The 14,979-nt window shown below is 38.4% G+C and overlaps 1 protein-coding gene and 1 long non-coding RNA gene across 3 annotated transcripts in view; one reads left to right on the top strand and one right to left on the bottom strand.

The window, feature by feature from the left end:
• Window positions 1–14,979, bottom strand: part of LOC112678529 (cytochrome P450 7B1) — a 174,221-nt gene that overhangs the window by 84,453 nt on the left and 74,789 nt on the right. The gene's annotated exons all lie outside the window — the stretch shown is intronic.
• The window catches only part of LOC112678530 (uncharacterized), a 67,303-nt gene that overhangs the window by 43,180 nt on the left and 9,144 nt on the right, over window positions 1–14,979 (top strand). The window contains exons 10-11 of the long non-coding RNA XR_003147637.3: window positions 8,997–9,159; window positions 9,610–9,794. This is a non-coding gene — a long non-coding RNA (uncharacterized LOC112678530). The remainder of the gene's footprint in view (window positions 1–8,996; window positions 9,160–9,609; window positions 9,795–14,979) is intronic.

Below are 14,979 nucleotides of genomic sequence, written 5' to 3' on the forward strand. Positions count from 1 at the left end.
TCTGATTTGGGATAATATTTCCTCCATTCCTTATTTCAACCACTGAGAGCCCAGGTGGGCTTACACCTCACTGACTTCTCTGGAAACACTCTTTATCCTGCTTCTTCATTTAGCTCCTACCTCACTGGCTGCCTCCCTGCAATCTCCTTTCCCATGTCCCCATCTTGGGTATCCCTGAACACAGGAGCAGCTCAGAGCTTGGTTTTCAGACCTCTGCTCTTTTCTCCAAATGCTCTAGCCTGGTGTCTAGGCCAGCGCCTCAGATCTCGCTCAGTACCACTGACATTCTGAAAACACCTGAGTTTGAACCTCCAGGTGGACCTCTTCCGTGAATGCCAGACTCCTGATCCTAGGGCTGATTCAACATCTCCACTAAGAGATTAACGGCATCTTAAATTTGACCTATTCAAAATGAGCTCTGAATTTTCCTACCAAGAATGTTCTTCTTCAGTGGTTCTGTAACTTGACAAATGGCAGGCCCACACACCCCAGTAGCTCAGACCCAGAAATCTGGATTTAATCTTGACTCTATCTTTTTTCTGATAACCCTCGCATAACATCACTAAGTCATTTGGGTCCTACCTTTAAGATATTTCCTAAATCCAAGTAGTGTTCCATCCCGGTCTAGGCCAGCATCACCCCTTTCCTGTACAACTGCAATGGCCTGTCCCTGGTTGAATGCTTGCCCCACAACAGCTTCTTCTCCAGTTATCAATTCTAGCAATCCTTTAAAAACACCTTCCTTTCTGTTCCTGGAGCTTGCCAGTGAAGCTCTGATCTCAGGGCCTCTACACCTATAGTTCTTTAGTCTAGAATGCTGTTCTTCTAGACATCGTTATGGTTCACTTCATTCCCCTTTGCTGTTCAAATGCCACTTACTCAGAAAAGCTTCCCCTGACTCTTTACCTAACCACTTCTCCTACCACCTCATCACTATCTCTCCCCTTACCTTGTGTTACTTAAAGAAAGAAAGAAAGAAAGAAAAGAAAGAAAGAAAGAAAGAAAGAAAGAAAGAAAGAAAGAAAGAAAAAGAAAATACCACCTTATAGATAATAGGTCTCTCTGGTTATAAAATATGGTCTATCTTATGGACTAGAAGAGAAACTCCTTAAGGGCAGGAGCTCTGCTCAATTTCCTCACTGGTGCTTCCCCAGTGCCTAGAATGTGGCTGGCAGAGAGTATTCAACAAATATTTGTTAAATAAATACATGATTGGGCTATAAATTCCTTATCCCATATACTGACATGAGTAAGATCATATAGTAGAAGAGGGACGGCAGAGCATGGTTCCAGAGCCACACCGCCTTACTAACTGTGTAACACTGAGCAAGTTACTTGATCTCTTTTTGCCTCAGTCTCTTCATCTGTAAAATGGGAATGATAACGATATCTACTATTGGTTGTAATGAGGATTAAATGAATTGACATTTTTAACATGCTTACAACAATGCCTAAATAAACACCAAACACTATATACAGACTTGTTAATAATTAAATTAATAGATTATCTAAGCAGCAGAAATAATAGTAAAATATAATTTATTATAGAAATCAGACATAATAAAGAGTTTTACTTTTAAAAATACGTAAACTCGGGGGGTCTGGCTGGCTTAGTCAGAAGAATATACAACTCTTGATCTTAGGGTTGTGAGTTGAGCCCCATGATGGGTGTAAGGAGTATTTACAAATAATATGTTTAAAAATATTTTAAAGAATAGAAATATGTAAACTCATAATCAGCATCCAAAAATTTCTTTTGAGTTCAGAGACAATTTCACTCAAAAGTATGAATGAATGCCATCTTCCCAAGCAATTGCCAGCAGGTACATAGACGATGATCAATAAATGTTCGATGATGAAGAGAATTGAAGTCTGTTAATTTTTATCTCCTGGAATAATTCAGAAATGCATAATAATACTAAACAAAATTACTCCTCCACATTTTTCCACCTCTGATAATGTACAAATGACCAATCAGCACATGAGAAGATGCTTGATATCCCTGGCATTAGAGAAATGGAAGTCAAAACCACAATGAGATGGCACTTCACACCTACTTAGATGGCTGTAATGTAGCACAGCCACTGTGAAAAACAGTCCTGACAAAATTAAACACAGAACTATCAAACAGACCAGCAATTCCACTGCTAGGTAAATACACGGGAAAAAATGCAAACATACATCCACTTAAAAACTAGTACATAAATGTTAATAGTAGTATTATTCCTAATTACCAAAAAGGAAACAAAATCCAAATATTCATTTGGATAAACAAATGCGGTATATGGTTACATGTCAGCATATTATTTAGCAATAATAATATAATTATTTTTATAATATTTATATTCCATAAATTTAGCAATAATAATATAATTATTATTATTATATTTATATTCCATAAAAGGGAATGAAGTACAGTACATGCTACACCATGGATGGACCTTGAAAACATTATGCTCAGTGAAAGAGGTCAGACATGAAAGGTCACATATTGTATGATTCAATTGATATGAAATGTCCAGAACAGCCAAGTCCATAAAAATAGAAATAGATTACTGATTACTTAGGGATGAGGAGAAGAAATGGGGAGTGACTGGTAATGGGATATTTTTTGGGGGGGGATAATGAAAATGTTCTGGAATTAGATGGTAGTGAGGGTTGTACATCCTCATTGATATACTGAAAGATGATTAATTGTACACTTTTAGAAGGCAGATTTTACAGTGTGTGAATTACATCTCAATTAAGAAAATAAATCAATGCAAAAAAAAAAAAAAACCCAAACTCAATAACATCTAAAAGTATGTGGCATACAACAGATGCTCAAGAATGTAAATTTAAAAAAAAAAAGAAATGTAAACTTCTTTAAAAAAAATTACTCCTGGATAATTCAAACTTTCTCTAAGCATGTTCTTTTTATTTGTTTGTTTTTAAAATTTTATTTATTTATTCATGAGAGACAGAGAGAGACAGAGACATAGGCAGAGGGAGAAGCAGGCTCCCTCCGGGGAGCCTGATGTGGGACTAGATCCCAGGACCCCAGGATCATGACCTGAGCCAAAGGCAGACGCTCAACCACTCAGCCACCCAGGTGCCCCTCTAAACATTTTCCAAGTGTGTGTTACTCTGCATAGCTGGGAAAATAACTCTACCTGCTTTGAACATTGTGAAAGGAGGGATAAATAAGTCTCACTGGTTTGTTATAGATCTTTCCTCCAGATAAAATATTTCTGCATTCCAGTGGATTTACCTGACGTTATCTGCAAAACTCTCTTCAGTCTGAGGCATGTGGCTTAACAACTGCTTTGGGCCCTGGGAAGGGAGTCAGGACATGATGTTCAAGGAGCCTAGGTAACACCCTGCCAGTCTTGTTTCCCTTCCCAGCCATCACCCTGGGTTTGCAGAGTTCTCTCAGCCCAAATCACAATCCAGACAAATACATTTAGTACCGAATAGTAGTACTCAACCACTGTTCCCTAAGCCCTCAGCTCCTGTCATCAGCATAAAAGCAGTTCCTGACTCAGCAAGATCCATGGTGATAGTAAAGATATCTGCACATGAAACCCCAGATTCAAGCTGGATCATTGTGCCTGTGATGCTTCTGCAGCTCCTGCAAGCGTCCTTCTACCCGTTCATCTCCATCACCTCCCCCTGGCAAAGCTTTAGAGACTGGGTCGCTGGCTACAATTAATGTGTAAAAGGCATCTAAAACACTTTCTGTGGAGCTTCCCATTTTCTAGGCCCCTTCTTCCTTTTTTCTTTCCTCCTTCACCTTTTAAAAATTCACCTATTGGGTCCCCTGGGTGGCTCAGTGGCTGAACCTCTGCCTTTAGCTCAGGGCTTGATCCCAGGGTCCTGGGACTGAGTCCCACATTGGGCTCCCCACAGGGAGCCTACTTCTCCCTCTGCCTATGTCTCTGCCTCTCTGTCTGTGTCTCTCATGAATAAATAGATAAAATCTTTTTTAAAAATTCACCTATTAATTTAGCAAGAACTATTTAATAGATATGGACTAGGTGCGAAACACTGAATGAAGATCGTTGAGGATATACTGAGTGAAAAAAGAATACACAGAATCAAAGAAAGACATACCTATGAGGAGCTTACACTTCATTTTGAAAGGCACTTCTCCCAGTAAACTTTTATATTAGTTCAATTTTCATGGAAGTACAAGTTTCTGGGGTTCTGTGTTTCTAGCACTGGCAGTTAAACATTTTCTGATTTAAAGATAAATTCTTAAGATGTCTGTCATTAAATTTTAAATAGCCTTTCATTTCTTTCCTAGTGTTTAATTGGTTTTATAAAATAGCTATCTACTTTTTTTAACTTTTCAAAATTTTCTTATTTACTTCAAAATATAATGCATACTTTTTGAGATAAATTCTTTAAAATACACATGAACATCAAACTTTCATATAGGTTATATTTACAATGTCCTACTGAAGCTCAATATTTAAATAATGAATAAATACTTAATATAAATTAAAAATACTCATACCCAGATGACAAATTCTATGTTCTTTCTAGGATTTCCTTAAAAAGGAGAGGGGACATATTTACAACTGAATTTTCACACAATGCACGTACACACAAAGCTCCTTGTTTATTGGCAGAAACCAGAAGGACCTATCGTATATGCTGACACCTACAGACACCTAGAGATATTATTATCTCCCAAATCATGAAAAGCATGATACATTTTCTCTTCTGCACAATTATTTATTAAACAAATTAATGAATGTTAAAATGCCCATTGTCTGCATTGATTATACGCAACCCCTCACTGGGTAATAGTCTAGCAAAAAAACTTACTTGATTCTGAGTTTCAATTGGCATCTCCACTCTTGGAAAACGCCTCAAATAAATTGCAGCTGTGTACTTCCTACATTAAAATATGTTATTTCCCTTACAAATAAGGAGAAATACATTTTGATGAAATATTTTTTTTCTAAGTTGAAAAGAATATCCCAGCTCTACAGAGTCTTTAAAATAAGACCAACTATTCAATGTCATCACGTTTTCCATGTTTACGATAAAACATTCTATTTAAAAAGTAATGAACAAACCCAGATGTTGTGTATTTTGAAGCTTGGAGAGCAACTCTTATTTGCAGTCTACACTTAAGTCAAGTAGCTCTAAGATCCTTGTATTTGCAATCCCCTTTTCTGCTTAGAAAATGCTGGTTAAACACACACACACACACACACACACACACACACACACCCCATAGAAAATGTATGTATTCTTCATTCCCAAACTTGAAGGGATAATATGCACTTTCAATAACATATATCTGTTGAGCTGTGAAGAAATATTTGAAATTTGTTCTATTCAAAAGAGAATATATAAAATAAATTTGGGAAATTGAAGAGATTTTTCAAGGCAGACTTATGCTTCTCCCTTCACTGGAACTACTTCTCCTGCTTACTCCACTGTGGGATGTGGATACAAATATCCCCAGGCATTCATTTTCTGCCAGGACATTTTTGTGGTTTAAAAATGCACATAGCAATTAGTTTTATGCCTTCCAGTAAGAAATGGAACCGAATACTCATGGTATGAAGGGATTGCACGTGTGTCACTGTGCCCGGGATTCAGCACTCCATCCCCCCTGCTGATTTTATAACAATTCAGTGCTTTGGGATGGTGCAGCTCCTGGGGTGAAATGCTGCTTAGGGCTGGGGGTGGGGGCAGTTTAACAATGAAAGTGAGAAGAGTCGTATAAATAGCTTAAGTATAATTTAAACATTCTACATCAACATTCACAGTTTCTAAACGGTTTCAAAAAGCCTAAATTGACATAAACATTTATCAAAATTGTATTCTTTACCAAAAAGTATAAATGTCACATTTATCAACACAAATTCAACCACTAAATAGATAATATAGGTTAGGGAAATTAAGTTGGCTTAGTGACCACAGCAGAAAATGACTTATCAGCTCTCCCAAAAGCTCTGAAATAAAAGATGAGAGAAGCCAAACAGATATCCACATCTCTCTATTTAACCCCTCTGTCCACTCTCAAAGGATACAGACTGCCAGAAAAGCAGGCATCGCACTGGCACATGCATCCAACATATGTATAAGTAGGCACCAATACAAACATCTGGTTGTGATAGCAATGGGGGTGGGGAGATCGTGAGGGTTAAATGTGGGACTTGGATGGTCTGCAGAGTCCTTTTCAAGTCTATATGCAATAGTCTTGTCTCTGCTCACCACTGACTCCCAAGTCCTTGAGACATAGTAGGTATATAAAGGAATACACTTAACAAAATGGCAATGGCACACAGAGTACTTTCCACTTCAATGTAGCCTGAGGAACTAACAAGTCTGTGTCTAGCTCCAGCAGCCCAGGATCACTGGAACATTACAAGTCCTTACTGCTCACCCTTTCTAACTTCCTCCTCCTGCTGAGGAGTTAAGCCACTGTTGCACCAATGGGGAGGAGCCAGACCAAGCCTCTTGCCTCCTAACTCATAGATCAGGGTGCTTTCCACACTCACGATTCTTCAATACTGACCAGACTTGTCAAAGAGTTCCTGGGGACACCCAAAGAGCTGTACTTTTTGACATAATTCAAATGTGGTTTTTTTTCCTTTTTTTAAGATTTTATTTATTTATTTATTCATGAGAGACATGGAGAGAGAGGCATAAACATAGGCAGAGGGAAAAGCAGGCTCCATGCAGGGAGCCCGATATGGGACTTGATCCTGAGACTCCAGGATCATGCCCTGGACCAAAGGCAGGCGCTCAACAGCTGAGCCACCCAGGCATCCCTCAAATGTGTTTCTACTGGAAAGTACAGAGTGCAGATTTCTAGATTCCAGATTCTCAAGGCCTGCAGGCAGTCAGCATTAACCAAGTGTCCTCTGTGGGCAGAACATGATCAGAAAATAAACTTACAGATGAAGGAAAGAGAAAGAATCATGGAAATGAATACACAATACATTGACATTAGGTGCCTGTCCCAAGTAGCCCCAAGATTATTTGCCATTGCTTTTGATTCCAGTCTCAGGAAGCAGCCTCTGGAAGACCAGAGTGACCTCAAGTTACCTGAGTATCAGTGAGGAGTTGTCCCGATTATAATATACAAGCATTTATATCTCAGAAAGGGTCCAACCCAATTGTAAATTAACAAATGGGCATTCTCATTTACTCATGTCTCTTGTTAGACAATAAGTACACATCAATCCACAAGAGGATGCTTAATCTGTGATCACTGACAAAGGCAAGTGTTTGGACTGCAGGACAAAGAACCACACCCTGGAGGGAGCCAGGACCTCACTCTGGCCTGTCAAATGCTTCCCTTGACATAGCTAGCTCAGCCCTAAAAACAACAGAAACTGGGCACAGACATTTTGAAGAATGTCTAGTGGACGGAACATAGTAAAAGCTGGAGCAGTGGTCTAAGCAAATCACAGCTATAACTGTATAAAGGTGAAAATAAACTCAAGCTGGTCTTTTGCAACTTCCTCTGACCTTATGACACGGCATTAACCTTCAAAGCAGAAAAGGAAAACAAGTTTCCTGAAGCTATTTCCACATGTGATATTATAATAATCTGTATTTTTCAGGAGCAGGATCCAGATTATTGTTTCTTTTTACCCAGCACCAAGCACTGGCCCTGGTTCAGGATAGGTGCTCAAATAATACTTGAATGGATGGGTAGATCCTCCAACCTGTTCTTGAGTCTTAAGTAACTTTTCTGGAGGCTAACGTAGATCCTTCCAGTTACTAGGGTGAAAAGTACTCTTCCATTTTCCATTTCCAGAACTTTTCCTATTTAGATTTAGGTTGTTCAGACCTCTCTCCCCAGGGGTCAAAGAGGCTGATTAGGACTAGGTTCTGCCAAGTGTCATAGCCTTGAGACCACCTGCTTCTTTGTTCCCAGGGCAATGACCTCCTTTGTGTTCTCATTTGCAATGACTGTTCTCCAAAGGAAGTCCCATTGTGACCAATTGTGAAGCATAACAAGGACAATAAAGTATGATCATGTGGAAATTGAAGGCCTGACCAGGGGGTACCATGAGACAGCAGAGTGTCAAGGGCTTGGGTGTGTATGTGCGTGCAGGACTCCCTTTCATCCAGTCCAGGAAGCTTAGCACCACAGCAATGCTTAGCATCACTGGTCAAATGAGGTTCATCTTGGAGATGATATTTAAATGATTCATTCTTTCCTCTACCTTTTAAAACAAGAATAGAAAAATTTTATGTTGAAAATCATGGATATACTGAGGTTAGGATGAAAGGCCCCTAAAATATACATGGATGAGTTAATAATAAACTTAGGATGTACTCAAGAGAGTTCAAGAAAATAAATATTTGATAAAAATGAAGAGTGATGCCATACGTACATAGATATGTACACATACCTATGTGTATACGTACATAGATACGTACACATATCTAAGTGCGTATAACATGCCTGATGATCTCCAAAGTCCACTAACTAACCCGGTCCTCCTAGAAAGACAGAGAAGTCCTCTGAGTAAGACAGAGAAGTAACAGTCTTCCTATCTTAAGAAGAGAAAACTGAGGTCTAAAGTGATCTATTGGAGGCCAGATGGCTAGTAAGTAGTGACAAGATGATAACTGGGGTCCTTGATTCCTAGACCAGTGTGTTTGTTTAGTTAATCTATCCTCAATATGCATTGAGGCTTGGGAGACAAAATTACCATCAGCTCCATTTCAAAAGGGCAACTAAAAAGAAAGAGAAAAATAAGACAATGTGTTCAGTCTATTATTTTACTAAGCTCTCCAGATTCTTTCCCTATTGAATTTTTCATGAACATGAAGACCCCCTTTAATTACTTCATTCCTGGACCAAATTCATAAGACAAAAATAATTTTAATTTTGAACCTTTTTGTAGTGTGAGGTGATTAGAAAATATCATCTGCAACAAACTTTTAATTATATGCTCAGGGTCAAACATTTGAAACCTTATTTTCATTAAGCTGGCACTGCCATCAACCCTGCCTTTTAATTTTTCACACAGCTCCCTTTCTATTTCCCCCCGCCCTGCATTCGGCTCCGAAGCACGACCTTCCAGCTCCTCCTTTGCTCCAGATGAGGGAGAATAAGGGAGTTCTGAGCCTGTCGCTGTTCTGCAGCAGGCTGGGAGGCAGTGTCACCTACTCTCTGAGTGGATCGTCAGGCAGGTATGGAACTGCAGTGAGAACTAAGAAAACCAGCCGGCCACTGCAACATCCATGCAGCCCACCCATGACCAGTGTGCATGCCGTCCATCATCAGACACAGAAAAGGAGAGCAAGTGTTTAGAACTCTAATTTTTTTAAAGATTTTATTTATTCACTTAACAGAGAGCACAAGCAGGGGGAGTGGCAGGAAGAGGGAGAGGGAGAAGCAGGTTCCTTGCTGAGCAGAGAGTTCAATGTGGACTCCATCCCAGGACCCCAGAGATCATGACCTGTGCTAAAGGCAGATGCTTAAAGCGCTGAGCCACCAGGGCGCCCTGTGTTTAGAAACTCTTATAGCAATTTCACAGAGCAGTTTTATGTCTGTTGAATATAATAATAAAAAAGGAGGTAGTATCACAAATGCTTTTTTATTTCACTTTTCTAGTCATTTGTTTTTATTGTGTCTTACAGAAGTATTGATCCACGACAAATTGGAAAAGAAGCAAAAGAACTGGTCTTTCAGCACAGGCAGTGCAGAGACAGAAGCACTGTGTCAGCCAACCCCACCAGGTCTTCTGAGTCATGTTTTATGTGGGAGGAATATAGTGATTTCTTAGAATATCAAGGATACCTACATCTCACTGTGAGAACATAAGGTAACAGAAGTATAGCTCTGTAATAACTGCCTACACTTTTGATTATCCATTGCATTGTGATCCTCTGGGTAAAGGGAAGCAAACAACCCAGAAATGAAAAAAATCAAATGTCAGTCATTGTACAAGGTAAGATATTTAAGCATAAACCCAAGGGATCCTGCTGAAAACCTGAAATTTTAAACACTTGAACTCTTCGATCAGATGCTGCCGACCAAAACCGGTCACGCTGAGACAGGCATGGCTGTCCCCACCCTCCCTCTGCTTTTTGGGAGCTGAGGTGAAGTGAGCAGGTGGTTTCGGTTCAGTTCCTCATTTATAAACTGGCTCTGCAAAAATATACACGCATGAAGCCACTTGTTGGGTGGTCTCAGAAGAGGGCACAAGACTGACCGGACATGAGACACAATTACCCTCTCACCCTAGAAGGAAGTCCCTGCAGGTTAGGGGTGATGTCTATCAGCAGGTCAGGATGAAAAAAGCCAGCACATCTGCTGCCTATGTGGTGAGGGCCTGGGGGAGAAAGGGAAGATTTTCATTTCCAGATTCCTTCTTTGACCCGTGCTAAAACTGACTTAAGATAATCAGTGATCCGGTGATCCTGAATATTAGGCTTTTTAATCCTCATCGTTCAGATGGTTAAATCTGTCTTTTTGACGAAGCACTGTAAATTACCACCTTTTGAAAGTTATACATTTTTTTAACGACAAAAGGAGGTATGATGGAAAATTCTTTTTTGGGGGGAGGGGAGATAATGGGCCCGATAAAATTAAGTCTGATTAACCATGATATTTTGATTGCATATAATTTTGTCAGGAGACAATGGATGTGTTATCAACACTCTAAAACTGCCCGCGTTTCCTGTTACCGGGTTTCTTGGGCTTCATGACAATGCGGACTCCCTCTAGTGGCCAAAGGAACATACGTAAATTCACAGGTTTGTTAACAAAAAAAAAAAAAAAAAAAGAGTTATCTTTTGTGATTTGGCTGTTTTCAAAAGAAAATAATTTTCTTTGATGTACAATTTCTTTTTGGAGTACTTCACATGAGGTAATTACATATAAATCAAAGAAAGTGCAAAATGTAGATTTTATTCTTAAATTAAGTGTATATGATATGTATTTAGTTATAATTCTTGTAATTGATTAGACAGAAATTCATCTTCTGAATTTGTAATATTAAATGTTCAGAACAAAGAATACTCATTAAATTTATTAATAGGTCCATAATTATTCTTTACCAATACTAGTGCTTATCACTTAGGTGACTGTATTTCTACAGAGAGATTATTTCCAAAGCAGGTATCAGGTCATTAAACAGAATCATTATAATCTGATGCCTGTGATGAAGGCTTTATTTAACATAATAAGCATTTATCCTTTCAGGGGAAATGACAGATTCCTAAAATGTTAGAACCATAAGTTCTGGATAAAGAAGATAACACATGTGGTAATTCTACAACCTCCAAAGCAAAAATAAATAAATAAATAAAATTGTATATAACTCATTTTTTCCATGTACTCCCGAAGCCTTGTTTTACAGATGAAAAATAAAAACCTGAAAACCAGAAAGCTCAAATGACTTGCAATAACCAGGTCCTTGAACTGGTTCAGAGAAGAGGGAGCTAGAATCTGACTCCCCTGATTCTCTCAGTCTACAGACGACTGAGGAGAAATAGTCCTCAAGTTATGTTCTTTCCGCTTGCATCTTAGCCCTGACTTGTGACTATACTGTATTTAGAATGATTTCCGGGTGAAAAAGGCTCATTCCTTTAGACATATCACATTATTTTTTTTACATTGTAGCAATTATTTGAGGACTTTCAGAAGCATTTGCTAGCAGACAGAACAAACTCCTAGAGAATTCCTTTTATGGAATGAAAATGAGAAATTACTAATTAATGATAACAATAATATATGCAGATTCCTGGCACCAATGCTTTCCTAATTACCATGGACTTAAAACTTAACTCTGAGTTTCTTGTAAATTTCTGTGGTTTTTTTTTTTGTGTGTGTGAAGAACAAATGATGACAGATTAGTAAAAGTGCTTTGAAAATTGTGGTAAATGCTATAAAAAAATTCTTGCTTTAGTTTTCTGAAAGATGAAAGAAAAAGAACGAAATCACCTATTTTTTGGGAGAATGAAGGAAAACAGAAGAAAATCACCCATTATCTCCACAAATGTGTACTGAGTGGCAGGTTCTGTGCTAGGGGCGGAAGAATGTATCTCCTGAAAGTTTTAGCATTTGATCTGGATGAGAATTAAACTCTTGTCATAAACATAGCTGTGAACTATCACAATTATACTCATCTTAAAACAATGAATTTTTAAATCTTGGGGAAGGCCGGACACATTTTGAATCATTCAGAGATTTCATGTCTTAAAAATGTAGAAGACCCCCTTATCAATCCAAACTGAACTCTGAGAAAACAGGAAGTGTGTCTGTCTTGTCTGCTTCCGTGTGCCCTGCACCTAGGATAGCTCCAGGTGCGGCGTGAACATTCACTCTGCATTTGCTGAACTCCAGACTGGAAACCAGAAGAGCCCATCTGGAGGGCAAAGGCTTGAAGGGTTGAAAGAGGAAGTGAGCTACGGAGGGAGGGATGGAGGTGGTTTAGTGCCTTGCTCAGGAGATGTGCACCTTTGTAAACAGCATACTACCTAAACCTTCGGGAGGACACTCAGTTGGAGCTTCACTTTTCAGGTGGGTAAATAGTGACCACATCTGCCAATACTTATCCACAGATTACATAGCAACCCCAAACTGTCCTCTGTATTCCAAGTTGCTGGATAAAAAAAAAAAAGTGTGAAATCTTAACCACTGATAGAAATGTCAGAAAAGCAGGCAATAGATATCAACATTGATTCTTCAGCGTTAATAAAAAACAAAATGCATACAAAAACAAAACCAGTTCACACGATTTACCTTTTTACTCTTTAAAGGCTGACCAAAACAGAAAAAATAGGGCTCATTTAGACTAGATGTCTTCACATATTAGACTTACTGATTGTGACAATATTTTTGAAAACCAAGAGTAGAATCACCTCATTCCATGTGTCTGTCAAACAAAATGCTCAACTTAAAAAAGAGAGCTGAAAACCTGTGAAATTCCACTTGTTTTCCAATGTTTCATGTTTTTTAATGTTTTTTTTTTCCTAAATCCTAACACATGATGGGTGATAGAAGCTTCTTTTTACTGTCAGAGAGATCAAAGAGAGGTTGAGAAAGAATCCATAAGCAGATGCTGCCCAGTGACAAACCTGAAAGAAGCAGACAGTGGGGCCAGATGTTGGGGTGACCTTCGGTCTGCAGAGCACATTGGCATGGTGTTGATTTAGATGGTTGTTGGCAGAAGCTTTAGATCCAGCAGCAGGGGGAAAAAAACTAAACTATGGAATCCTTTCTTACTCTTTTCCATCACTAGAAAACCCGAAACCACTGGTCAGTAGTGCTGATGGCTGTCAAAGAAGTTGAATTCATCGCACAACCCTGCCAGTAGGTATCACATCAAAAAGGAGTGAGCTGCATGAACAAGAACATCTTCAGGCTGTGCCATTTTGCATCCCACTCTACTTCCAACAGCTGTTTCTTGAGCGAATGCAGACGCAAAATAATTATACGAAAAGAACAACATATTCGATAAGTGGGACAATGTTTACATTTATTACATAGCCATTAACAGAGGATATAACGATGAAAGATGCTGACATGTCTAAAAAGTTAATGCCCTGTCAACAGTTCTAATTAGTGCTCAATAAAAGTTCTCAATTGAACTCTGAACTGTCAACTCTGGAGAAGGATGAGAAAGTATTTTTAATCAAGCAGAATTACTCGAATCAGTGCAGCAGACACACACAAAAAAGAATACATAATGACATGTTACAGTTTTAAAGACTCCTGTTCATCATGCGATTATTCCCATCATTCACTCAGTAGGAATGTAAAGAATTTTTCTAGTGACTGAAATATTCTTATTACTGTAAACACTGGCAACTAAGGTAACAGATCTCTAATCTCAGGTTCTGACATAATTTTAAATCTTCTCCATGATACAGTCCTAAAACACCGAACATAAACAAAGGCTTACTTTATAATATTAGATATGATTGAAGACCACACAGTTCCTCTGACGCTTTTAGACATTTTGTCACTTTACCTGGAGAAATATACACTGCTTAGTCTGCATTGCCGCTGATGTCCAGCACTTGTCAAAACCTCTATCTGTCAAGGCCTTCACAAAGAGTTGGAAAATGACAGATCAGGATGTCTGAGTTGATGGAGCCCCAGGAAAAATGGAACAGATAGAAAATTCATGACTCTAAACTATATCAAAGTGACTTCTGTCAACATCATGTCAAAAGAACTGTTCATTTTTAGAGGTTTTTTTTTTAATTATATAAACACTTTTTTGAGTATGAGCTAAGTGTAATGAAAAAAAATTTCTTGGTGTACAGTATGATCATCCAAATGTTCCAAAAATATACTTTAGATCATCCAGGAATAAGGAAAATTCTAATAGTAGACACTGTCTGCCAGTTAAAACCAATGACATTCAAGAGAGATGTATGAAGATACTATCGGCTTAAAATAGGACAAACCATCTGGCTTATAAAGGAACAAAAGTATATTTTTTGCATATTTTTTGGACCCATCAAATTTCTACAACTGGATTAAATTTTATTCTTCTACAATCAGTTTTGATCCATTTTTTGCTTAGTGTGACAATTATAAAACACTAATTCAGTGTTATTTTCTTAAACAGGTTTCCTAAAATATCTGGTATTATTTTAATTTTTAAAAAATCACTGGAAAACCCTCATAATGCATAATTCCCTTAAATTATTGCTTTCAGAGGGAAGTAAAAAATAAATGGCTTATAATATGCAGTACTGCATACGCAGAAACACTCCATAATCACATTCAAAGAGTCATTCACCGAATGAAATATGAGTTGCATAAATCTGGAAATGACCACTCTCTCGATTTAATTCCCAATACCTTTTAGGGAGGATGGCTGGCACCTGGTGCTGGAACCCAGGCAACTTGATTCCACTGCTCATATGTCACTGAAACAAACAGGATAAGTGACCTTGTGAAGTAAAGATCATGGACTATGCAATGTGTATATATGCAGAACAGACCGGAAGGGAAAATCCACCATACACACACACACACACGCATGCACA

Source organism: Canis lupus, chromosome 29 (genome assembly GCF_003254725.2).
Source record: "Canis lupus dingo isolate Sandy chromosome 29, ASM325472v2, whole genome shotgun sequence".
NCBI lineage: Eukaryota > Metazoa > Chordata > Mammalia > Carnivora > Canidae > Canis > Canis lupus.